General features: G+C 42.5%; 1 long non-coding RNA gene across 1 annotated transcript; it reads right to left on the bottom strand.

The window, feature by feature from the left end:
- Nucleotides 1-22,676: 22,676 nt before the first annotated feature.
- LOC138296448 (uncharacterized) lies at nucleotides 22,677-26,739 on the bottom strand. Its single transcript, XR_011203830.1, has 2 exons — nucleotides 26,040-26,739; nucleotides 22,677-23,072 (listed from the first exon to the last, which is right to left on the bottom strand). It is a non-coding gene; the product is annotated as an uncharacterized lncRNA (long non-coding RNA).
- Between the last annotated feature and the right edge of the window lie 516 nt (nucleotides 26,740-27,255).

The raw sequence follows: 27,255 nt of genomic DNA, 5'->3' as shown, positions 1-27,255 counted from the left end.
TCCACTGTACAATATTCCACTGTATGCTGCTCAACTGTACCACACTCCAGTCTATGTCACTCCACTCTACTTTACTACACTGTACAATAATACACTCTAGGACTATTCCACTGTACTCAACTCTACCGTACGACACTCCACTCTATGCTATTCCACTCTGATATACACTATTCCACTATACCCCACTCCACTCTATGCCACTCCACTCTACTCTACAACAATCAAGTGTATGCTATTACACTGCACATACCTATGCCACTCCACTCTATGGCAATCCACTCTACCGTACCGCACGCTACCATATTCCACTGTAGGACACTCTACTGTATGATATTCCATTATTTGCCACTCCACTGTACGCCAATAAACTATATTCACTCTACAGCACTCTACTGTACACTATTCCATGGTATGCCATTCTATTCTGCACCACTCCACTCTGTCCCACTGCACACTACGCTATTCCATGCCACTCCACAATATGCTATTACACTCAATGCTTAATCTTGAAGTGCAAAGCATTTGTTGTACTCACAGCATCAATCTCACAACTCGCACACTCAAAGGAATAACTCGAGACCAATTTATAAAAATACTTCAGGTTTATATGTCATTTTTAAGGCCAAGATAATCTAAATTAGTTAAGTACTTTTCAAGATATGTTTTTTGAAGTTTTAATAAAAATTGTCTTTTTGTGTGTAATTACGCACCATAGGAATCAATGAAAGATCACCTTTAAAAATAGTCAATGGGGGCCGCCATAGGCTGCTAGCAGCAGGCCTAGATGTTGAGTTTCAAAGCCTTTAAGCCCTTTGAAGCTCACCTCTAGGGCAGTGCACATTCCTGAGGGATGGGGTGTGAGCACCTCTATCCAGGAAGGGCATTGTTCTACAGCCCAGAGAGATGGATCTCTCCCCCAAGTTTGTAGATTGGGTGTCTGGTGGTGGCAGGCTGGATAGGACCAGTTAGCAACCATGCCAAGGTAGTTAGGGGCACCTATAGGGTACTAAACAACCCAGGGTTTAGAGTGGCCATCATGTACCTGGGAAACTTGTATTGACCATTGTCCAGCACATGTTTTAAAAATGGCTGCTCTGTTCACTCACTATGTCCCAGGTTTGGCAAGGACACAGTGGGGACATATTGCTCATGCAGCTATGCCCTCAAATATAATATGGTGCACCCTGCCTTAGGACTGGAAGGCCTGCCAGAGGGGTGTCTTACCCATAGTGTATGCAATGTATGGTGGACAGGGCACACAGGCAGTGTGCGATGTCAAGTTTGTGTTTTAGGTTTGCCCCAGAGTACTGAGCCTACATGGTAGGTCTGGGTGTATCTGGGTGCATGGCCATAGTGGGTGGCACAATTAGTGCTGCTGCCTTCAGGGTCCTACCCTTAGTACCCCCTGCTCTGGGTTCCTAAGTCACTTTTACTAGGGACTTATATTCGTAGATAAAGGTGTATCCAACTGTGCCAATGCATCACAACAGTTTTAGGGAAAGAGCTCTGGCCCAGGGTACCTGATTAGCAGGGACCCTGAGCACTAAAATGTCTAGGCTACATCATACATCAGGAAAAAAAGTGGGGGCTAACTATGTCAAAAAGTGGCCCTTCCTCACACTCTCTACTCTACACTTTTCCACTGTTAGTTCTGGCCCCTTGATATACCTGTGTAAAAAAAAATTGCTGTCCAGAGATTTTCATTTTTGATTTGTGTTTTTGTATCATTAGAGAAATAATTTAGCTTGGGTAGACATTACTAATCCTGGCTGATTTTTTTCCGGATGATATTTTTTAAAATGATGGATGTGTTGCAGTGATGATGTAATATTTCGGGAACCACGGGACCTATAAACTTCATTTTAGTGTAAAAACATAGGTTTTAACGGTCAAGTAGTCTTATAGAGACAGTAAATAACTCCTCCGGGCAACTAGTCCACCATTTTGGAAAATGGCGACTCTATAATGATGTATTTTAGCCACATATTAGTAATTTATTTTAATATTGTTTTTGTTTCAGGTGTTCATTGATTCAAATGTATAAACATAAGCGTTTTAGAGGATCTTTACCTCCTTACAGAGTGTTGATAACTACAAAATCTGAAGGTTCATTCAACAAAGAAAAATGTGTCATATGCCAAAGTTTTCCAAAAGAAAATCTGACATCAACTGCAGCCCAACAGAAGAGAGTTTGAGATGCTGCATAGATACGGCAAGACGAAGTTCACAAAAGATTGAAACTGATGGGTGAAGAGGATCCAACATTTTATCATTGTAACAACATGTGCTACAAGTCGTATACAATGGAAAAAAGCCAAAAAAAACTGTCAAAAAATAGGAGAAACCGGTGAATCTCAACAAGAATTTGAGTCTTCTGAGAAAGCAACGACAACCAAACCCAATGCCCATCCATTTAGAAGATCGATGGCTACCACTTGTCCACCTCCAACAACTGATCAGAAAACAGACGATCTTCAATGTGTTTTCTGTGGTTTAGCCAGAATAAGGGTCAAAGGGATTGAAGAAGGAACAAAGCACAGAGTATGTGAGCCTCAAAGGGCAAATATGTTTAATCTGTAGCTAGTTTTTTCCAAGATGAAATTTTCAGCCAAGTAGCTGATCTAAACAGTGAGGTGAAGGTATTCACAGCAGATTTGTATGCCCACCCAAGCTGCTTTCGTGCACACATTTGAAAATATGAATGTACAATGAACTACCAGCAGCAGTGTAATCACCAGCCTTCAGTTAAGTTTGCACTCTTTGAATAAGCAAATTAAGTTTTAAAGCCACTCTTGAGGTTCACCCCCAGTGAGATCAGAGGAATAATGGTCAACATTTATGAAACTGTATTGATCCATAATAATGAAGTTAAGATTTTTCTGGTGAGAATGTACAACGATAGAATTCGTTTTTGGTAGTCTAACAAAAAAAATTAGCCACCTATGGTGTTCTCAGCTGATTTGACTCCTGATGTTCTTGCTTTCAAATTAAGATCCCATGGTTCAGTAAAATCAGCAGGAACCTTTTTAAGAAATGTCCTGAAAGCTTTAGATTATAAACTTAATTACAAATTTTGTGATGCTCCACAGCTCCACAAATCATGGGAGTCCACAAGAATGCACAATGTTATCTTAACAGTTTTTACATAATTGTTTAAGGTCAACAAAGCAAAACTGTTCTAAACTAAAGTTCTTGATTTTGGAAAAGAAGCCAACAACATTGATGATGCCTTTGAAGACATAAGCATAGAAATGTAAGACATTCCCATGAACCAACAGGCTTATGCTGTGCAAATGTACTGTCTTTTTCAAATCATGTTTTATGAATTACATCATGGCAAAAAGAAAACTCTGCTACACATGATAGTTGCCCATGCAGTCTATGACAAGTGCAAGAGTAGAGAGCCTATCACTTCAATGAATAGGATTGGTGTATCAACAACTTATAATGACATGTTATGGAGCGGGAACTTATTAGCAGCTCATGCTGTAAAATCTTGTGAATTTGACAGCACACTACTTTCAATTCACTTTAACAGGAAATGATTTAGAATTGCTGCTTTTGATAATTTTGATTTTGAAGACAGCTCTTCTTTGTCTGAAACATCCAGCAGACATGTTACTGCCATGGTGCTATTTCAAGACTGTACCAATGAAGTAACTGCTGGAAAACAAGTTGGGTCAGCTGTAGGCATAAACAAATTAAGCTGCAAACTTATAACCCAACTTCCTTGTCAACGTATGCAAAATCACAACAAGCCATCAACACTTCCCCATCTGGAGGAAAGTTTCAAAGTGGCCGAGGACATGGATCTTCTTGTATTCTATGCTGCGGTACGCAAAGCTAATTTAACTGAAATTATCATATTGCTTATTCAGTGCGGACTGAAGGATGAAGAAAAGCCAGTTCCTCTGTGGGCTGGAATTTATGCTCTGTTCTCTGAGAATACAGTCCCACTGAAGAAAGTTGTGTTTTTACCAGTAATACCATCTCTAGTCACAAACTACGCAACAGTATACACAGCTTTAAATAAATTCCAAAATGTGCATGATCAGCTTGGAGACCAATTTTCTGCGATTAAGGTGTTTTCCGTATTGTAGCTGACATTTATATGAGCAATCCAGTAGAATTTGATGATCTATATTCAATGATGGCCATTTTCCACATTACAAAAGTTGTGTGTGCAGGAAGTTAACTCAGTGGATGTGGCATAGACACTGCTCTTATTGAGGCTGAAATCTTTGGAAGCAAATCTGTCCAGCCAGTATTCAGCATACCTAATTATGTTAGTTTATGACATGGTATGCTCATCATATCTGAGGCTATAGAAACATTGCATTGGAATGCTTTCTGGAACAAGAGTGACAGATTAGGTTTTGTATATGTTATCTCAGAAGTGAACAAGGTACAGGGTGCCCTTGATTCAAAAGACACAATGCAAAGCCAGACAATGTTCAATACACTCAGTTCAAAATCAGAAAACCTGAAAACCAAGTTTGTAGAGATTGTCAAAGAATGTTAGGGAAAATCAGACGTTTACAAGTGAAGGGGAATGTTTTACACATAATAGCTCTAGTGAAAACCTTGGTACATGCTAATCATAAAGGTGATTGGTAGCTGCATGTGAAGACTGTGGATTCAGTGATTACTGTATTTGGTGAATTAGATTGCATAAACTACCTGAGATATGGGTCCTGGTATTTGGAAAGAGGAAAGAAGCTAGAGGTTGAAAAACCATACCTCTACAGAAAATGAATCCAAAGACATTTTGTGGTGAAAGGCAGAGAGGGAAGCTTCAATGTGAAACTGGAACAGACGATCCAGAGATCACAGAAAAGTTCCAAGGGAATTGTTGGTCAGACACGTAAAAGTGAATATGTTGCTCAATGGCAGCTCGTTTACCATGAAGTCCTTTCTATTTGCAATGTTTTCAAAGAGATGACAAATTCACAATTAATGAACCATTGTGAAACTGTTCCTCACCACAAATTTGTGGGAAAGAGAGGGGAAAGTTTTAATAATCATGTTGCCAGCCTTCTTAATTTCATGCAGCAGCAAGGAAACCCCTTTGGAATGACTGAGCCTTGTGGGACTACACAACTTCGCAACCAAACAATATGTGGATAACAACATAAAGACATATCTACTAGATGTCCTGGAACACGGATCAAAACTATAAGCAGAAATGAAGCAGAGAGATTTGTATTGAAAGAGAAAAATCTGTTTGATATAATCACTAAAGCTAAACTTCCAAGCTTTAATTGCCATAGTAAGAGTTTCGTCCAACCAGCCACCACAAAAAAGGTTACAAAAAAACAACTTTTGCAAGCACATAGAGACATGGATGGAGCAAACGAAAGAGGTGAATTTATCAAGTACACTATGTCACGTGATCTTCTTCTAACAAACACATTATTTGATGGAGATGCTGCAACCAAACCAGTGAAGCACAAACTCATCCAAGAGATCGAAAAAAACCTTTCACCTTTAGAATTTAAATTTGAAAAGGTGTCCTCATTGAAAACTGCTGTTTTGGACTATATGTCACATTTGCGAATGGACAAGATATCTTCCATGCAATACTTCGGAGTGGTCGTTCAGACTGTTCTATAGATATCAAAGTCATTGAGCACCTTGGAAGAAATGCAAATTGTCTTTGATAGTTATCTTGAACTATCTTTCAAAGAATGTAAGAGAATCAGATAACTGTCTACAAGTGGACCAATTGACTCTGCCTGCATCAAAAATTCAACACCTCTACCTGTGCAACTTGAGAAATTCTGGTAATCAACATCGCACAAGATGAACTTCGAGATGTTAACTTGCGAAAAAATTGCTGATACTTCAGTGAACGTTTTTTTAAAAAAATATGTGTTTATTATTATTTTTTTAAAACAATTCCAACAAGCAAGCCCAGTGGGCTGCAATTAGCAATTGATCAAAATATTGTCCAAATACCCAGTTCCATTAGGCTCAGCGGGATAGTTCATCATTCGTTCTTCTGCATATGCAGTCCGTCATTTACAAACACTGTACAATATACATGTTGGTCAAGATTCAGAACTTTGACCTGCCAGTAGGGGTTAGTATCTCATATTATTACCCATCGGCAAGTGTCATTGGCTGTGGCTAATACAATATCTTGGTTGTCCATTGGCTAAATATTCATATCTCCATGAGCAGTCAACACAACCGGGTGCGCTAGTAGATAAAAACGCAGAGGTTCACAGATATCTTTGGGCCTAGAGCCCAGAGGCAATGTCTCAGCATATACTGTTAGTTGATCAATACAATATAGTAGATCTGTGATCCATTCCTTAAATGTGGCCGCATGCCCTCTTCCCCAGGGGCAGGCAATTTTGTGTTTTGCTAGTGATAAGGACAATGCTGCAAATTTCCTATAACAGGATTCGATCTGTTGTGAGTAACCTAATAATGCTAGTAGTGGTGTAAGCGTAACTGCTGAGTTAGTCATGTCTTGCAGTGCGAGCTTGACCTCCCGGCAATATTCTCTAATACAATCACAACTCCACGCCTAATGAAGGAAGTCCGCATGTTCTCTACGCCATTGTTGGGACCTGCTATCAGCACGGATGCCATATTTACACAGCTTGTCTGGAGTGTATAATGTTCAAGACCTTAGAAGCAAATTGGAGGAAGCTGACCTTCATGTTCACCCATGTCCCTTTTAGTCTGCTTGTCTTTTTGTGTGCCCTGAAGTCAGTTTGCTTTTTTGTGGGCCATCAACATAAATCAAGCTCAACTCTCCTCAGGAGATTCATCAATGTTTGGTGATATTTTCTGAAATGTTGCAAAACATTTCAGGTTCAGTACATGATGTCAACTCCTAAACTCTCAGGTTTTAAATCTTGCACTGGCTGTAATTGACAAGTATCCATTATGGACCCATATGGCATCTGCCTGTGGTGCTTGGGTTGGACCACAATGTCATGGCCTGCAGCTTCTGTTGGCGTATGCATCCCAAAGCCTTTAAGTAGTGGAAAGCCAAGATGTTTATGGCTCAAGGTCGGGGTGAACGTCAAATGAAAAGGAAGTCCAGACCAAGATTAAGGACCTCTCGATTCATCACCCCTCTCAAAGTCTTCGAAAGCCCTCCGACATCACTCCTCAAAATGTAAATCACTTAAAAGTGCACCAGAGTCCTCCTCAGAATCACTATTTGTGCAGATGCCCATGGAGGATCTGGTGCCTGTCATTCCTTCATACCTGGTACCAACTCTAGAACTACTACAGCTTGTAGCACCAACATCAAGGCCCCAGTAATCTTTACCCATATTTCCCCAGACCTAGAGTCGATGCAGGTCTTTTCCTCAGTGAGAAGTTTGATCTGTTCCAACAGCCCATAGCCCATTTTGGAGCACCTTCTGGCCCCCTGGGACCAATGCGGTATGCCTTAGTAGCTATCCCAACTCCATGTCCTTTGGTTCCATTTGTTTGGTTCCTGCCAACACCACTAATCACATTGGCTCTGACCTCAACAACAACACCAGTCCAAGGTGCAGGCTTGGCACCATGCACAACACCCCCTCCTCTGAACATACCTTCGGGCCCTTCACCTTCAGCGCCAGACCAGCCATCACCACTGACTTTTCAGGTGCTGCAACTGAAGCTGCTGGTGCCAGAACTGAGTTCACCGGCTCTACGGTCAACTCCACCAGAGCTGCAATACAAAAGGCCTGCCACATTGCCTCTCCTGGAGCTACCCCCATGAAACAGATTAAGGAGAGAGGCCCACGGTCTCATAGATAAAGGAAGGTTCTTGCTAGAAATTGGGTTTCTGGTTGACAGAGGTATTCACCCTGATCTAGCATGAACCTCAAACCTAGTTAGGGTAAATCACTTACACACCCTAAATTAACCTGCACTCACCTTCTGGTAACTTGGCACAGAGCAGTAAGGCTTATTTTAAGAGGCAATGTGTAAAGTAATTTGTGTGACACTTCAAACGGTAAAACAGTGAAAACACCAAACCAAAAGATTCCAGACCAAGTTAGAAAACAAGAAGTTATTTTCATAAATATAACAAGACCAACATGTCAAAAATGCAATAAATACATCTTGATTTATGAATTTTTAAAGATTATACTGAAAATTAGTGCTTAGAAGCCGGAAGCGCCAATCAGTTATATCTGGTTGTGCCAGACCGGGAGAAAGTCAAAAGTTCAGGCTGCCCGTAATGGAACCCAGGTCCCGCTTAAGGTGGCGTATGTGAAGGGCGGGCCATCTTTCACCACAGATTTACTCAGCATGTGAATAGTGGCACTCCCTAGACAAAGCAACATGGGGTGTTGTCTCTCCTGTTCAAATGCCACTGCAGCAACTTAAGTCTCCAGCTGCTCCACCCAATCTTTCCAGCATGCCACCTGCACTGACAGAGGGCCATCAATCAGAAAGGGCTCGAGGGCAGGCACCGAAACCATGACAGTCACAGCAGGGGCAGTCAGTAGTGGAGGAGTCCCAGGAAAATGCTGCAAGAACCACTAGCAGGATGCAGCCAAGAGTGTAGGATAAGAGGCAGAATGATGTCGGACTCACCAACAGGCAGTATCCAGGAGTGCAGGATAACTGGCAGAATGGTGCAGGGCTCACCAGCAGGATAAATAGGTACGATGGCAGCAGGAAAACTCAGCTAGACCAGGTAGAGGAAGATGAAGTGTGTACCTCAGCATGCCCATTAAGCGACTACTTGAATGTGTGAGCCCCTCCTCACAGGCATAAATTGATTGGGGCTATGTAGTACAACAGTCAGTGTGTCAGGCCTCACGTGCCAACGTCCACTGATGAAAAGAGGCCAGGTGCACCTCCAAACACATGACAAGGAAAAGCCAGTGCTAGCGACGCAGCCGGGACTGCCAGATCAAAGCACCTTGGCCCACCTGTGAGAGCAGTCGTCCACCGCTAAGCAGCCCGCCAAAAGGGCACGAGCAGCTACACACCCAAAGTGTTGGGCAAAGTGCCAGGAGCACCAGGAGCCGCTCACCAGCCAAACAAGCAAGCAGTGGTTCCACAAGAAGCACCAGCAGGCGCCTGCAATCAGGACACCGGGCAGCGAGGCAGACTGGGAAGGTGCACGGATGGGAGAGCCAACCTCCCCCTTGTCACCCAATGTTGGGGCCCCAGAATGTGGCCTCCTTTTCGAAGTGCAGGGCAGCGATAACACATAAATCAGACCACACATTACTTGGTAGTTTCTGCCACAAGGTGCAGGGCCCTGGGCCATTTATTATTTCCACCGTTATGTCATGGCCATTACCATCATGGTCCTACGTAACAGGGTAGCTTCCTACAAGCACCCTCGGTTGGTAGTGACAGCACGCCTGGTCCTTAGTAAGTAAACTTACAAGGGGACGCGTATAAGTGGATTAACCTTTTGAATCGCATGGAGTATCCTTGTCATGCAGTGACTACTGAACCAATAATCAAAATCAATAATCAAGAAAACATTTTATAGAAAAACCACCTTAAGCCCATTTATACATGAATAACCACAACTCGGTAAAGAGTTAACAATTTTTATTTCCCTATTGATTACAATTCTAAATCATCTGTTAGTAAATCTTCATTCAATCAATCTCTTCTTTAATCCATCATAAAAGAAATCAGTTCTTAAAGAAAGCTTATACGACAATGCAATACCACAAACTAAGCATACCAGCATTAATAGCAAGGTTCAGCAAAATGAGTTTGTCAATCATTTGGCACCGTCAACGTCGCCCTTTGACAGCCTACCTAACCAAGATTAGCATCAGCATGTGGGTCTTCATGCAAAAAACCTTTTAGAGAAAACATTCATTTGAAAAAATCTATCTAAGAGAATATCTATGGTCAGCGCAGTTGGTACTTATAAGAAAAGGCATACAAATCATCAGTCACATTTTCATAGCTACCTATCCAGGATGGATCAGCAACAAGTCAGTCTTCGTCTTCAGGTCATCAATCAGTCTGCTACTGATCAGGCTCACAGAGTATGAGCCCAATATCAGCACCTCGTCCAGCATCTCCTGACATCATCGATTTCCTCCTGCTACTCTGATTTCTTTGACCTTTGTCATGACGTTTTATTAGGGTCTCCCAGTCCATTCCCCAATTGCTAATTGGTCAGTCGGCCATCAGATATGACTTTAACTTATAGTTTTTGTTTACTGTATCTACTAATTTTCATAAACTTCAAGTTACAAGCAACAGATTGGTTCTTCATGTGATGCTCTCATCATCCGGTCTTTCAGGTATCGAAATTGTTGCATTTGGCTCTCTAGTCAGTGCCTCTATTGTGCAAGTCCTGGGAAAGTACATTTAGCCTGCTCTACACATAATTGTATCAAATTGTCTTCATCATCTCCTGTCCGCTGGTACATTGCAGAAAATTCTAGCTAAGTAACTTGAACTTCGAATGGGTCAAGGCTGCAGTCCCCGGTTACCAGTCCTTCGCAAAGCATCCGATTTCTCCATGTTCAGAGCGAGCAAGGCCCAGTGGAATTAGGCCTTTAATTCAGGTAACTTAAGACTATGAATTAATGTAAAACATAGATTATACATCTCATTATGACATATTATTACATTTTTCTCACATATTTTTATTATTTCATACAATTTTAGTTGTTTTATTACACATGGAGATCCTACCCCGAGGGCATATTTTTGAAATGTGCACATTATTTTTCTACGATTACTTTCTCTATGCATTTCTCATTAGTAAAACCATATAGATCATTAATAATTTTCTTAATTAGCATATCTGCTTCAACAGTCCCTCCTCTGATGACTAAATATGTCATCACACCTTCCCTTATCATTATTTTATAGTTCAGTTTCTGACGTATTTCGACTTCTTAAATTTTCCCTATAGATTCTTGTTCTGGGTTGTTCTTCCCTCCTCTGATTATTCTTAGATCTCTTAAATTTCACTTTTTGCCATAATTTATATGTACCCCATAATCCTAATATGGAAACAATCACAATTAATATTTCCTGTACAATTTTCCATAATACCCCATTCCAAATTTGACTAAACCAATTACCCACAGAAACAAATCCATTTCCCACTCTTTCCCAAACTCCTGGTTCCTTCAATTCCTTCAAATCCTTACTCGAATTAGTTAAGTTAGTAAGTAAGTCTCTTATCTCTTTATCATTTTCAGGTATATAAGAACAACAATGCCTAGCATTAATAATTTTACAGACTCCGCCATCCTTCGCTAAAAGTATATCTAACGCAAGCCTATTTTGAAGCGTCATAGCTCTATCTGCAGCCAATTCAGTACCTAACAGGAGTATTGCCCCTGCAAAATTTGTCAGCATGTTATCCACAATAGTAGACAACTTCTGTATCTTGATTGCATTCAAAATAACTCCTACAGAAGGAATTATTGCACCAAAAATATCTCCCATATTGCAGAAGAGGTTTCCCTCCTCTGTCGCTCGTGATGTAATTCAGTCACTTTCAGAAATTTCTTTAAATCCTCAATTTGATAAATTTTGGGGAAAACTATCCCCAAATAGCATGATACATACCATCCTCTAGGAAGACGGTAATACGCATTAAGTCCACAAATATAGTAGATTCCAGGAATTGCAGGGTCCTGACCATTCAGCATAAAAGTCCATTCACTCTGAAACAAAAACACATTCACTCGTTCCCGCAAACAGAGTATCAATGCATGATTTCGTCCCATATATACAAAGCTTCCCTATATGTAGTGCATCTAAGGCTAATTTCCATTGCGCTTTAATAGCAGTGTAAGCATAATCATTCTTGTAAGTCCTTTTCTCCAATCCTTTCTCTAACTTCTCCTTCAATGCCTTCCTTCTATCATCAGTATGCCCTATAAAGCTCTTTTCTAATGGGATTATTAAGCATGTCAAATTATTCTTGTGAGCGTGCGTGGTACCAAACGTTAATGTTGGTTCAAAGAAACCTCTAACTAATACTATATCATGCTCCTTGGCTATTTTACGCAAATATCTTATAATAGACACAAAAAAAACACAAGGTCATAGTTAGAATAAGAATATTGGATAAACTCTTGGTTATAGAATCTGGTTAGTAGCAGACTACAAGTTATGCCATAGGTTAAAGGCAAGCTATGGTACGTAACCCCTTCTTCCACAGAGGAAGAAATTTGCGTACACACAAAACAATTCCTCGCATCCATTGTCTCAACATATTCACTCAACAACCCATAGAACACATTAGAAGAAAGCTCTCCTTGTGCATTAGTATAGTCATGCAAGTATTTTTCGTCTAGCTTAAACCTCTCTAAAGCTGTTAGTGTAGTAGTTTCAGGAACAGAGGCAATAGTAGCCTCCTTCATTTCATGAACAGACATCCCACAATCATTATTATAAACATTATTCCACACATAGTTGCCACTCCAACACTGAAATACCTACAATACCTAATATCTCTAACACGGTTATTAAACTCAGCCATGATCTGTAACGAATCAGAAAGTGATATCAACTCTTAGATAAAGTGCAACAGAAAAATCGAAAATGAAGAAAAATATTTCTTTCTCACTGTTCAGTTTCACACATAGGAACCCTTTTTTTTTTCTCCTTTGTCAAAATCGATAAGCAGCTTGTCACCTCCTGGTTTTCAATTGTCACTTCAGGTTATTAATGCCTTTTCCAGTTTTTATCTTGCAGTCTCTTTTCGGATTTATCTAGATCAGCTCAACAACTCAGTTCATCGATCACCTTCAGGTTGCATCAAAGTACTGATTTGGAACTTCTCTGTCAAAACAAAAAGACATAAACTCATTTTTCCATTCACTTGTTGCTGCAAATGCCCACTCAGGACCTGTGTATCTTCGACTTGCTACTCTCTTTCTTTTCAACCTTTGTTCTCCACTTAATTCTCCTTCGCTTAGTTCTTCCTTTCTTGTTGTATCCACTTCTTCCTCTATTGGTTCATTTATGACCAACTCCTTCTTTTTCCCAATTCGCAATTCAGGCCAATTATCTCCTTTTCTTGTTCCTTAAGTCAATATTCTCATTAGGATTGGGTTCTTCTCTTTCTCTTTCTCTATGGTGTTTTCTCTTCAAGGAACTGCAATGGGTTCAGGAGGAGTCGGACCACTTTGACTTTGATCCGTCTCAACTCTTTCCCCCTCTTGATCTGGCACTAGTTCTGCTTGCTGTTCAGCACCGTCTGCTTCTGGGAGAACCCCTGCTGTGCTTGGTTCTCCTGATGTATCTGTTGCGTTAGACTCTTGCTCACCCTCCTGTAACTCTTCACTCTTGTCTCTTACAGGTGTGATTGATCCATCTTCCACGACCTCAGGATCAGCTTGTTTTTGTTCTGGTTCATTTACAGTCACTTGCTTTGCTGTTGTTGGCGCTCTCAACAACACCTCTTTATGCTCCTGCAGACTCACCACTCTCCTTGTATGGCTGTGTGTATCCAATTCGGCAGTCCTGCACACTTTACAGCTGTCGTAGTTGTTAGCACCACCTGATATGGACCTTTCCAGCGTGGTTCTAAACAGGTCTTTTGAACGTGATTTTTGATGACGACCCAATCTCCAGCCCTCAGATTGTGACCTGGGTCATGGATGGATGGCAGGGTAGCAGCCTGCACCTGCTGAGAGAAAGAGCGAACCACATCAGCCAGACCTTTGCAGTAGTCCAACACTATATCATCTGTAATATTTACAAGTGCATTGGTTGGAATTGCTGGCAATCTCATTGCTCTGCCCATGAGGATCTCATGGGGTGATAGCCCTGTCTTTCTGTCAGGAATATTTCGCATTGACATCAATACCAAAGATAAGGCATCTGGCCATTTTAGATTGGTTGCAGCACACATCTTGGCAATTCTTGACTTCAATGTACCATTCATTTGTTCCACTAGTCCTGATGCTTCAGGGCGATAGCTGCAATGCAACTTTTGCTCAATGTTTAATGCGGCACATAAGAGTTTGATCACTTCTTTATTGAAGTGAGTTCCTCTATCTGATTCTAAAGAGATCGGAAATCCAAACAGTGGTATTAACTCTCTAAGCAACAGATTTGCTACTGTGAGACTGTAATTTCTTCGTGTGGGGTATGCTTCAATCCAATGACTAAACACAACCACAATCACCCACATGTACTTCAATCCACCACATGCAGGCATCTCAATGAAATCCAACTTCATTCTGCTGAATGGTCATCCTGCTCTTCCAATGTGGCTCAAATTCACCATTGTCCCTTTTCCCACATTTAGTTGCTGACAGATTACACATCGATGACATACTGCCTCTGCTGCCTGTCTGAATTTCGGATTGAACCAATCAACTTTGAATACCCTGACCATGGCATCCCTTCCAATATGTGCCTGGCCATGTTAGTACCTGGCCATCTGAGTCAACAAACTATTTGGCAACACCATCTGGCCCTCCTCAGAAACCCAAATCTCATCAGATCTTTGTATACATTTTAGCTTAATCCAAAGCTTTTTCTCTTCCTTGTCTGCATTTTCCTGCAATGTTTTCAATTCTTCTAAAGTATCAATCACTTTTAAAGCAAAACTTGTGCAATCATTTTCTTCTTCAGGCATTAATTCCCACTTGTTCTTAAACGATATACAGGTCAATGTGCAAAACCTTGCGACTTGATCTGCATATCCATTTCCCAGTGAAATATAATCCTGCGTCTTTTGGTGTGCATTGCATTTTACCACAGCAATTTCTTCAGGTAACTCTTTTATTCGGTCACCATTTCTCACTGGTATTCCAGTAGAGGTCATAAAACTTCGTTGCGACCATAATTGGCCAAAATCATGAACAATTCCATATCCATACTGACTGTCAGTATAGATTGTGACTCTTAATCTTGCAGAAATATAGCATGCTCTAGCAAGAGCTACTAATTCCGCCACTTGTGCAGAGTATTCACCTGGAAGCCATGAAGCTTCTAACGTGACTGCAATTGTGCGTACTGTATATCCTGCTGTCAATGTGCCTGTTCTATCACTGAGACACGAACCATCAACAAAGAGAATTTGGTCATTTTCTTCTGAACGCGAGTCTCTAATATCAGGGCTCGGTTTTGTACATAATTCAGTTACCTCAAGACAACAATGCTCAACATCTTCTTCTTTTTCAATTTCAACAGTATCACTTGGAAGCAATGTCGCTGGATTTAGCACTGTACATCTCTTTAATGTTACATTTGGAGCACCCAATATGCTTGTCTCATACCTTGTTAGTCTTGCACCTGTCAAATATTGCGTTTTCCTCCTTGTCAGTAAAATCTCAACAGAGTGTGGTACCATTACAGTCAAAGGGTATCCCATAACTACCCCTCACATTTGGAAAGATTTTGACCAACTGTGGCTACTGCGCACAGGCAACCTGGTAAAGCTGCTACGACCGGGTCCAAGGTAGCTGAAAAATGAGCTACTGGGTTATAAGCACCTCCATGGACCTGTGTCAAAACAGACAAAGAACAAGCATCACGTTCATGACAAAACAAAATGAAAGGCTTTGTGTAATCAGGCATTCTCAACGCTGGAGCTCTGCATAAACTCTCTCTCAATTCAGTGAATGCTTTCGTCTGATCTTCATCTAGGTTACTGAGATCTGTAACTTCCTTATGGATCAACTGCTGCAAGGGTTTAGCAATTTGAGCAAAATTCGGAATCCACTGTCTGCAATACCCCACCATTCCCAGAAACATTCTCACATCTCTCTGTGAAGTTGGGGGACTTCTCTGTAGAATCATAGTAATTCTCTCCCTGGAGATTCTCCTTAATCCCTTCTCAATCTGGTGTCCCAAGTATTTTACAGATTTTTGGCATTACTGCAATTTCACAGGTGAAACCTTATGTCCAAATTCTCCTAAATAATTCAACAGGGCAATCGAATCATGTTTACACTCGTCCCTTGCTCTGGATGCGATCAACAAATCATCAATGTACTGCTCTAGAGTCAATTGATATGGCAATTCTAATGACTCCAGGTTCTTTTTCAAAATCTGCTTAAACAGTGATGGTGATTCCGTATACCCTTGTGGAAGCCTGCACCAGCTGTAGACTCTGTCCAAGAATTTGAAACTAAAAGGAAACTGACTATCCTCATGAAGAGGCACAGAAAAGAAAGCTTGTGACAGATCTACCACTGTGAACCACTCTGCATCACAAGGAATCTGAAACAGTATCACTGCTGGATTCGGCACCACAGGACAACATTGAACCACCAAATCATTTACTTTTCGCAAGTCCTGCACAACACACACTTTCCCACATGGCTTTTTCAAACCCATTATTGGTGAATCGCATGGGCTACTTAACACTTCCTTCAAAACTCCTTGTTTTAGAAAGTCTCCAATTATTTGTGCTACCTTCATCAAAACATCTTGTGGCATGTTATACTGTGGAAGCTGCGGGAATACTGCATTGGGCTTCAGGGTCATCTTAATTGGCTCTACTCCCTTAATTAGACCTACTTCTTTACCTGTCAGGTCCCAGACTTCTTCCTTCACTGTTCTCTGTAAATCTGCATGCAATTCTTTCACAGTAAACATTGGGAAAAATTCAATCAACGGGTATTCTCCATTTGCATTGTTAACCATCATTTCAGTTACCTGTTCTTCCTCATCATCACTATTTGTTTAAACTTCTATCCCAGTGTCCGAACAATTAATGGAGCATTTCGTCTTACACAGCAAATCTCTTCCCAATAGAGATACGGGACTCGAGTCGCACACCACAAATCCATGTAGTCCCTGGTAATTTCCAATTTCAACCTGCACTGGTTCTGTGATTGGGTTTGTCAACCGTCTCTTTTCCACTCCCACAACCTGAACTGTCCTGCCTGAAATAGGTAAATTCAGGACTTCTACTCTTCTCACTGTGAAACGTGTAGCTCCTGTATCCACTAAGAATGAGACCTTGTAACCCATCACTTTCCCCTTCACGAAAGATCCTCTCCGATCTACTTCTAGGGAAGCTGCAAGCATACAAGCTCCTTCATCCGAACTGTCACTCATTCATTCTTCGTTTATTTCATCCTCACTATAAAATGGAAATTGGTGCACTGTGTTATTACTACTGTCTTGTCTCTGACCTGTGACCTGCTGAGTAAGTATCAACTGTTGCTGCTCCATCGGGGATTGAGGTATCTGCATTTGCTGTCTAGGTACCATGGGAACCTGCTGCTGTATTGGTTGCAATTGGTTTAATTGTGCACTTGGCACCTGCATTTGCTGTACTGGTAAGAAATTCTGTCCTTGATTCTGGACATTAGGAATGAATCCTTTCATTCTTGGGACTTTCACAGTTTGAAATGTACCAACATCACCTTGCTGAACAACACCATCCTGCACCATCAACAGACACTCCTGTTTCCAGTGTCCCACGTTTCCGCACAAATGATACGGCAACATCTTTTTCATCCCCTGCATGTCATTCTGAACCACTACAGTCCCTAACTCCGGACTACGCATCATGTCAACTCCACGTCCTCTCCCTCTCACTTGAGGCTGAAACATACAGCTTTCTGCGGCGGCGGCATAGGCGGTACTATGGCTACCTGCACTCCTGTTTGAGCTGCATTCATTTGCATCACCATCGCTTTCTCCTTCAACTTTTTCTGTTTTAATTCAATCTCGTCACTACAGTATTTTGCATATTGCAATACCTCATCATATGCCTGCCAGCAAATCAAATGACTCTTAATCATCTGCCCCACTTCTGGTCTCAAACCTTCGATATACCTGAACACAAAATGCAACATGCCTTTCGGCTCTATTGCTTCCTTGCCACTGTATTCCTTAAATGCTTTTAACAATCTTTCATAGTAAGTATGTATGGACTCTTTAGATTCCCGAACTGTTCTATCAATCCTCTGCCACTCAATATTTTTGGGAGAAATTTTTGTCTTCAGTAACTCGATCACCTTATTATAATTTTTCATTACCTCAGGTGAAGGTGCACCCGTAACTTTCTCCCTTTCTGTTTCACTTGTTGGCCAATCCACTGCTCTCTTACACTCAACCCACAAGTCAGCTGGTACCACTATCTCCAATAGCGTGTTCAAGTCCTTCCACAGACGTTTAGAAAGTTTTACAAATCTATCCGTCTGGTGATACCACTCGACCGGCTTCTCTCTCAATTTTGGGTAATCATTTGTAAATTACAATATATCACTTCTGTGCCATGGGACATGAACAAACTGCCCTCCTGGAATCTCTCTTATCGGAAGCATCTTTACTGATTCCCCTTCAGATCCTTCTTGCGAATCCTGCTTTTGTTTGTCTTTTTACTTTGTCCATCTATCTTCCCACTTCTCTAATGCTCCCAAAATCTGAGCACTCTGCAGCAAGTCCCTCAAATGAGCCTTCATTCCTGCTGATCTCATGTGTTCATAGTCTAATCTGTAACTGTGTTTCAAATGCTTTGTTTTCTCAATCTCAATGTCATGTTTCTCTGCTAGCTCTGCCAATTTCTGATGTATTTTACTCACTTCTCTTGTAATCTTTGGGCACAGATATCTCAACTCTTCTTCAGTGTAGGATTCCAATCTGTTCATACCCATTATTCCCTCTACTAGTTTGGTTGCCTCTATATTCAACCTCACACGATTTATCTGCTCTTTGCCTTTGGATGCATTTTGAGGAGTGTTTAGACTGTCTAACCATTCACTCGATTGCTGGGATGTCAATCCATGTAATGAAATATTACCCGCATTTGGCACTGGTAGCTGTTGCATCACTGCACCTGAAGCTTGTGGCGTCTACAGTTTCAAACTCTCACTCGCATTCAGTCAATTCACTGCATCTGGAAATGCTACAAGAGGACTAAGATCCATTAAAGGTCTAGATCCTTTGAAAGTCTAACCTGCGGATTACATCATCTGCACAGGATCACTCACTCCCCTCCTCACAAGGCTCTGCTCCTCTGCATTTGAGTTCTTTTGCGCAAACAATGGTACCGTTGGCCCAACAGTAATTGGTAGCAATATTGCATCTGGAGCTGCCCTAACACTCGCACCTGGTGGGAATGTTACCCCCATTGCCTGATTCATGACTGGTGTAATATCTGACTGTGTTCCTGTCATTGTTGTAAATTTCGGCAAACCCTGTGCTTGTGCCGAAGCCAATAACATTGGGGTCGGCTCTGTTTGAACTAACATTGGCCTTGGAAGCACTTGCTCTGTTGGCACCATTATGTTCGAGACTGTCTCAAGAACTGGTACATCTGGATGAGTTCTCTGTACTGAAGGTGTTGCGCCGCCTGCCGCTCCGCAAGCCTATGGTTCGGCTCGGGACGCGGCGCGCGGCAGCAGGACACGCCGCGCCCCGAGCCTTGCATATGTTTGTCGAGGCCCAAAATTGGGCATGGGGCCTCGTTTTCTCTTCAGTGCAGCGCTTCCCCAGTAGAGCCTGGTCCCCCACTCACCTCTTTTCTTTCTTCTTTTCTTTCCTGTCGCCCTTATTAATATATACTCACTATCTTTCCCATGTTTCTTTCTCTTTTCCCAGCATGCTTCCTTTTTTCCCTGCATGCACTGGTTTCCAATTCACTATGCTATTTTTTCTATAGCATTCTAACACTGGATCCCAATTCAAGATGGCACCTTTTTACTCCCTGTCGGTTACTTCCTGTTCCTGGGGTATATAAGGTGTGGGATTCTTGGTCTCTTTGCACTGCAACACTTCCTGTTTGGTGGTGATCTTCGCTCTTGTTTCTCTGCATCTGCTATTGAAACTCTGATTTTGTTCCAGCTTTTTTCCTGGTCATTTTTTCCTTTTGTTTTGATTTTCTTTTACTCTTGTTTGTTTCAGGAGTTCCCTCTTGTTGAGGTTTTTTCCCCTTTTGGGGTTTTTTCCCTCGGGGACTTCTTCTGGAGGGCACGGGCTGCATTTGGCGTTCCCGCCCTCAGCAGCACCGTGGCTACCAGAAAGGGTTGCCCCTATTTGGGCCAAGGCAGAACTTACAAGAACAAGAAGCCTGCCACACTTCCTGTGGGTCACAGACACAGATTACAAGTAGGTCGTGACAGAAGGTGGATGCATCTGTGCTTGAACCACAGTAGTAGTTCCTACATTAGGTGTACTCTGTACTACCCCTGGTAACTGTCCACTATCTGTCTGAGCTGCTCCCTCCATTCCCTCTACTTGTGTTGGAGCAGTTGTAGTGACACTAGTGCCTGGACCCCCTGAATAGGTTGCAAAGAGTGGAGGTCGATCCCTTAACAACTGCGTAATGAGATCTTCAACATCCGAATCTTCATCTATATAAGACTTTCTCTTTTTCTTTTTCCCTGCGCTTTCATCCTCTTTAGCACTATCTTCCTTCTCTGCCTCATCTCCCTACGTAATGGCAGAAAACACCTTGACATCCTGTAATGTCACTGATCTCCATTTCTTTTATTCCCAATCCCATCTAGCTTCAGCTAAAGATTTCTCTACTTGCTTCATTCTCTTCTTGAACTTCATCTCTTGTTGTTGTCTGGCTACCAGCTCCCAAACCGCTAAATCCTCAAACTTTGATGGTCTCGGTAACAGCTTCATTTCGTATAATGCCATTCGCAATTCATCCAAAATTCTCAAATTAAATGTTCCATGCTATGGGAACGCTAAGGACCCTCGCTTCTTAGTTAGCTTACACCACTGTTTCAACCACAGACATGGTGCTACACCTCGCTCCTCTATTCCAATATAAGCGGGAGAATTTTCAGGTGGGGTCAGCTCCCCCACTGATGCCTTAATATAAGTATCACCCTTCGTCGCACTTCTGAATGCCTTGAAAAACTTCATTTTGTCTGTTTTATTTATTTCGATTCAATAATGAAATGACTTTCACTCCCAAGATTCCCTTCACCCGTTTACTCAACCAATTGCCTCTTACAGACGGCTGCCAATCCATTCGCAACTCTTCTCACTAACCAACCTATCCCAGCGCGGCACACTCTGACGTCATACTCACACACAGCGGCTGAAAAAGTCTTGTGGCTCGTCCTCCTACTTTGACTCATACAACTAATGCAAATTATTGCAAGCACTTTACCCAAATACCAATAACTAAACAAACCTGCTGGTTTACTACAGGAAGGGACACAATCGCATCAGAGACCTTACGGATTTTCACTAATGGCTTCTCTTTTGCTCATGTAGCTATTCCTCTTTCTCAGTCTCCCACATTTGCAAGCAAAATTCGACCCACAAATTTAACTCTCAACTGATCAATGAGTCTGTCCTGGCACACATAGGGGGTCATTCCGGCGGGAGCACCGCCAACAGGCTGACGGTGCCCCGCAGGGCATTCTGACCGCGGTGGTTTGGCCGCGGTCAGAACAGGAAAACCGGCGGTCTCCCGCCGGTTTTCCGATGCCCTCAGGAATCCTCCATGGCGGCGCAGCTTGCTGCGCCGCCATGGGGATTCCGACACCCCATACCGCCATCCTGTTCCTGGCGGTTCGCCCGCCAGGAACAGGATGGCGGTATGGGGTGTCGTGGGGCCCCTGGGGGCCCCTGCAGTGCCCATGCCAATGGCATGGGCACTGCAGGGGCCCCCGTAAGAGGGCCCCACAAAGAATTTCAGTGTCTGCTCAGCAGACACTGAAATTCGCGACGGGTGCAACTGCACCCGTCGCACCTTCCCACTCCGCCGGCTCCATTCGGAGCTGGCTTCATCGTGGGAAGGGGTTTCCCGCTGGGCTGGCGGGCGGCCTTCTGGCGGTCGCCCGCCAGCCCAGCGGGAAAGCCAGAATGGCCTCCGCGGTCTTTCGACCGCGGAGCGGCCATATGGCGGTTCCCTTCTGGCGGGCGGCTCCCGCCGCCCGCCGGGGTCTGAATGACCCCCATAGAACTCGTCAAATCTCAGTCGAAATTTATTTTGCTCATTTATCTCACACACACACTTGTTGACCATACCTGATCAACCTACTTAACCAGACAGATTGCAACATATAATGTCCTACACTTGTCAATATACTCCGGAGTCTTAGACCACGCAGGGTCCGTACATCACCAACAACCACGTGGATAATTTTGGAGCACAAAGCGCCACACACAGGTGAAGTTTGACGACTTCCCTACTCTCATACTACGGAGTACGCACACTCTTACTAACCTCAACTGGAGTACGCAGACTCCCTACTTACCTCACATACATCACAATTCACCTGCTATTTGCTTAAGCCTGTGCAAGCCAACCTACCACTTTCACACTATCAAAAAACACGGCAAGAACATACACTCCTTTACTAGCAGGATCCAGGATCTGGGAAAGTCATTTCTGGGCTTAAGGGGACATCATTTTTGCTACAATTGCCATTTCAGAAAAACAAAATTCAAACCTCATAAAAATACGAACAACTAACCCTAACTTAAACTACCACCGTAACCAATAATCACCACATAACTTGTTCTCCAAGGAAACTAACCATCAAGCTGCTACCAAAACTGCCAGCGCGCCTGGTCCTTAGTAAGTAAACTTACAAGGGGACGCGCATAGGTCGATGATCCTTTTGAATTGCATGGAGTATCCTAGTCATGCAGTGACTACTGAACCAATAATCAAAATCAATAATCAAGAAAACATTCTGTAGAAAAACCACCTTAAACCCATTTACACCTGAATAACCACAACTCGGTAAAGAGTTAACAATGTAGATTTTCCTAGTTTATGACGGAAAGTCTTAATTTTATTAAAGACACGGAGGCGAGTATTATGCGTTTCTTTTCTTGCTTTATTTAATGAGCAGCAGTCAAGAAACTACAAATCCCATAAGGCTTAACATCTGTAGCCAATGGGATTAAAAAGATAGTTCAAAACACACAGAACCAATAGTAATTACGATATGGCATTATGACGTCACTTGACTGCAAGCAGCCCTCTTTTCTTGCAAATGAAGTCAGTTAACTGTGAACAAAGGAAACAACAAGCAAAGAATAAACAGAGCCATGAGGAAAGCAAAAACATCAGAGAAAAAGTCCAGGAGCTTGCAGAAGCGAGGGTGGTCCGGCCAAACCGACAGGGATGATCCAAGTCCTGAAGGGAACGAAATGTTTGGATGACCTGACGGGATCTGATTAGGACGTTGTCTGAGTGGTTGAAGCCGGAACTAGAGAAAGGGAGGGAAAACAAAGTTATACAAGAGGTGGGATAATACTCGCCTCCGTGTCTTTAATAAAATTAAGACTTTCCGTCATAAACTAGGAAAATCTACATTTTATGTCAAGACCGGAGGCTCCTATTATGCGAGTTTAAAGCATATTAATCACGTTGAAAGAAGCATTATCAATTGGTTTGCAATAAAACACTTTAAAAGTATTATCATTGGACCAATCCGCAGATTTTAGAATATCCTCCAAACGGGAACCCGCCCAAAAGGCTTTGGAAGCCATAGCCCCCCTAGAGGAATGAGCTCCAAACTTGGAAACATCAATACCAGCCAAGGACATAATCAGTCTTACCCAACGTGCTAGTGTAGCAGAAGAAACAGGGTTATGGGGTTTTCTGAAAGATATGAGAAGTTGGGAGGAGGATGTTCTCAAATCTGCGGTTCTATGCTCATAGACTTTGAGACATTGTCCTACACACAATTTTGGTTGAAGCGGAAAATAGGGATAAAAGACTGATGACAAATTCGTCTTAGTGCGTCTTACAACCGAAAACAACACACCCGACGGGGTGAATTGACGGCTGGAGACGTCCAAAGCCTTAACATCTGATAACCGTTTAATAGAAACTAAACATAATAACATTGTTAATTTAGCAGATAAAAGCTTTAATGATAAACTTGAATTATCTGGTAATGCAATCAAATATTTCAAAACAATATTAACATCCCACAAGTGGTTGTATTTTGGTAACGGAGGTTTAGAAAATTTTACTCCCTTCAATAATTTACAGACCAACGGGTGCTCGCCTACTGGTTTCCCGTGAACATGAATATGGTTGGAAGAGATAGCAGATCTGTAAAGATTGATAGTGCGAAATGCTTTACCTTTGCTAGCTTCCGAGGCTAGAAAATTTACGACAAAAATAACATCTGCTGAAAAGGGATCAATTTGTCTTCCCACACACCAGCAATCCCATAGAGACCAGGCCGCCTTATAGGCTTTTTTGGTGCCTGGGGCCCAGGAGCTTGAGATGTAATGGGAAGCTTCTGCCGAAATGACAGGGGAAGACTGGGGATTCCTGATATTTTCCAAGCGGATAAGGTTAGGATATTGTTCAGAATAAGGGGGTGAGCACGGTGAAGAGGGTCTAGCAGCAGATCCGGAAAGGATGGAATTAGCAAGGGAAAATCTATTGACATTTCTAAAAGAGTGGGGAACCAAATTTGAGATTGCCAAAACGGGACGATAAGAGAGAGAGAGGCGTGTTGACGTCTGGCCTGAGCCAGAACCCTGTTGATCATTATGAAAGGAGGAAAGGCATAGTTGAGGGAAAACGACCAGTCTTGAGAGAAAGCATCTGATGCTAAGGCTGAGGGATCTGGGCGCCAGCTGTAAAATTGGGGAAGTTGTGTGTTGAGTCGGGATGCAAAAAGGTCTATGGAAAAAGGGCCCCATAAGGATTGAATGCTGTGAAACACGGAAGGATGAAGTCTCCAATCGCTGGAGTCTCGAAGGTGACGAGAATGCCAATCCGCCACTGTGTTGAGAGTCCCAGGAAGATACTCTGCATGTACCGAAAGATGGTTTGAGAGGCAAAACTCCCAAAAGCTCTTGGCTAGATCTGCCAAAGGTTTGGATCGTGTGCCCCCAAGATGGTTTATATATCTGACTGCAGATATGTTGTCCATCCTGAGCAGGATTGCACAATGTACTTTGTTCTTTGCAAGACTTCTGATTGCAAAGGAGCCTGCAAGCATCTCTAAACAATTGATGTGCAATTTGGACTCCTCGCTTGACCATGTACCTCCAGTCGAGATGGGTCCACAGCGGGCCCCCCAGCCTTGATGACTTGCATCGGATTCTAACACAAGATCTGGGGCTGATGGAAAAATACTTCTCCCGTTCCAAGCAGCTAAATGGTCTATCCACCATTGAAGCTCCGTGCGAGACTCTATGTCCAAAGGAACGAGATCGGAATACGAAAGCCCCTTTCTCAGGTGTTGAATCTTTAATCTTTGAAGGGCACGATAATGAAGGGGACCCGGAAAGATTGCTTGGATGGAGGAGGAGAGAAGACCTACAACTCGGGCTAGAGTTCGGAGGGAAATGAGGGAATTTCGGAGAATTTGTAGAATTTCTGATTTTATGGATTTTATTTTTGACGATGGTAGAAGAAGGGACGCTGAGAGGGAATTGATTTGAAACCCTAGAAATTCTACGACTTGGGAAGGGATAAGAAGGGATTTTTCTCTGTTTATTATGAAACCCAATTGCTCCAACAGAGAGCAAGTCGTTTGCAGGTGGAGTATGAGAGTCTGAGGCGATTGACTTAGGATGAGGATATCGTCTAGATAAATTAATAATCTTATCCCTTGAGCTCTTAGAAAAGCTACCACGGGTTTCATGAGTTTTGTGAAGCACCATGGGGCCGACGATAGACCGAAGGGCAGAGAGGTAAAGTGATACATTTTGTCTAACCATTGGAATTGGAGAAATTTTCTGTATTCTGGATGAACCGGAATGACTAAGTAAGCGTCCCGTAGATCCAATCTGACCATCCAGTCGTTCTGGAGGAGAATATCTCTGAGATGGAGGATTGTTTCCATTTTGAAATGCCGGTATACTACAAACCGGTTGAAATGTTTTAGATTGATGACTGGACGCATCTTTTTGTTTTTCTTTTGAACAAGAAAAATTGGGCTGATAAAACCTGAAGGAAGGGGAAGAGTGGGCGCAATCGCTTGTTTGCGTAACAATGTGTCTACCTCTAGGGAAATTAGATGAACCATTTCTGTAGAAAATTGGGGAGGAGGTTGGAAAAAAGTTTGGACAGGAGTAGAATAAAGTTCTATTTTGTAACCTAGAACTGTGTTTAACACCCAAGCATCTTTTGTTATTGCATGCCAATTTGACAGAAAATGGGAAATACGACCTCCTGTCGGGAAAGAATCGACAAAGAGGCTTACCTGTTGGGTTGGTGGCTCTGGAATGTCTGGTCGACCTGGCACGGTATCCTCTGCCACGTTGGGGGTAGAACTGAGGTCTAAAGTCCTGCTGATATGAGCTGTAATAACCTCTGGAGCCTTGATTGGTGAATCCGCGGCCGGTAAAGCGACCCCTGCCTCTACCGGCCCTGGCAAAAACCCGCTGGTGAAACATTTTTCTCATGGACTGTTGGGCTTTGGTTAACGAGGTGAAAGTAGCAACATATTTGCCGAGGTCCTTGATAAAGGAGTCTCCAAAAAGCTGTCCATCCGATTGGAACTGAGGTTGAACGGTTGCCAATTTGACGAGTTTGGGATCAAGTTTAATAAGTAGACCTTTACGTCTCTCGTGAATAAAGGAAGAATTTGCATTTCCCAAAAGGCAGAAACAACGCTGAATCCATAAAGATAACTCTTCTGGGTCCAGAAAGGACCCGTCTAGTCTGGCTGATTCCACAAGATCGAAAATTCTAGTAAGAGGCCCAGTAATATCTAAGAGTTTATCTTGGCAAGAGGACCAAGCTTTATCTACGCCCTTGCGCGGGTCCTTGCCTTGTTTGGTGAAGAAAGTCAACATTTGTTCATCAATAGTAGGAGTGATAGTGGCTTTGTTGGAAAGTACGGGACGAGGACATTCAGACTTTAATTTGGACCTGGTTTGTTTGTCTAGTGGAGAAAATAGTTTTTGTGCCACATAACGACCCACATGGTCTGCTGGAAACCACTCCGTGGAATTGGGATGATGAATTTGAGAGGGATCGAACATAGGAAAACCCTCTGAGTCAAAGAGAGAAGGGGTAGCAGAGGTTATTTTTGGTTTCTTTGGAGGAATGGAAAAGGACTCATCATCGTCTTTGTCAGATAAATAAGAATCTGAATCTACATCAGGCATATCTTCGTCTGTATCTTGAATAACTGGAGAAATAACCGGGAGAACATTGCGTTCTTTAGATTTTCGTTTTAGAGAAGATTTTGGCGCCATATTGTTATACTCCTTGGCAGGAGCCTTGTGAGGAACCGCGTCCTCTGGCATACGTGAGAAGGACTCACTTTCCATATGCGTCCCCATATCTGGCTTCGCTGGTGGACGCGTACTGCATTCCCCCGCAGTCTGGGCCGATTTGGAAATTAAGTTAGAAAGGTTATTCTCCAGATTTTTTGATAATTTTTGTAATGAGGAAGAAACTGCCTGATGGAC

This window comes from Pleurodeles waltl, chromosome 5 (assembly GCF_031143425.1).
Source record: "Pleurodeles waltl isolate 20211129_DDA chromosome 5, aPleWal1.hap1.20221129, whole genome shotgun sequence".
Lineage (NCBI taxonomy): Eukaryota > Metazoa > Chordata > Amphibia > Caudata > Salamandridae > Pleurodeles > Pleurodeles waltl.
Note: the sequence above shows the minus strand (reverse complement) of the source record. Positions and strands in the feature narration are given on the sequence as shown.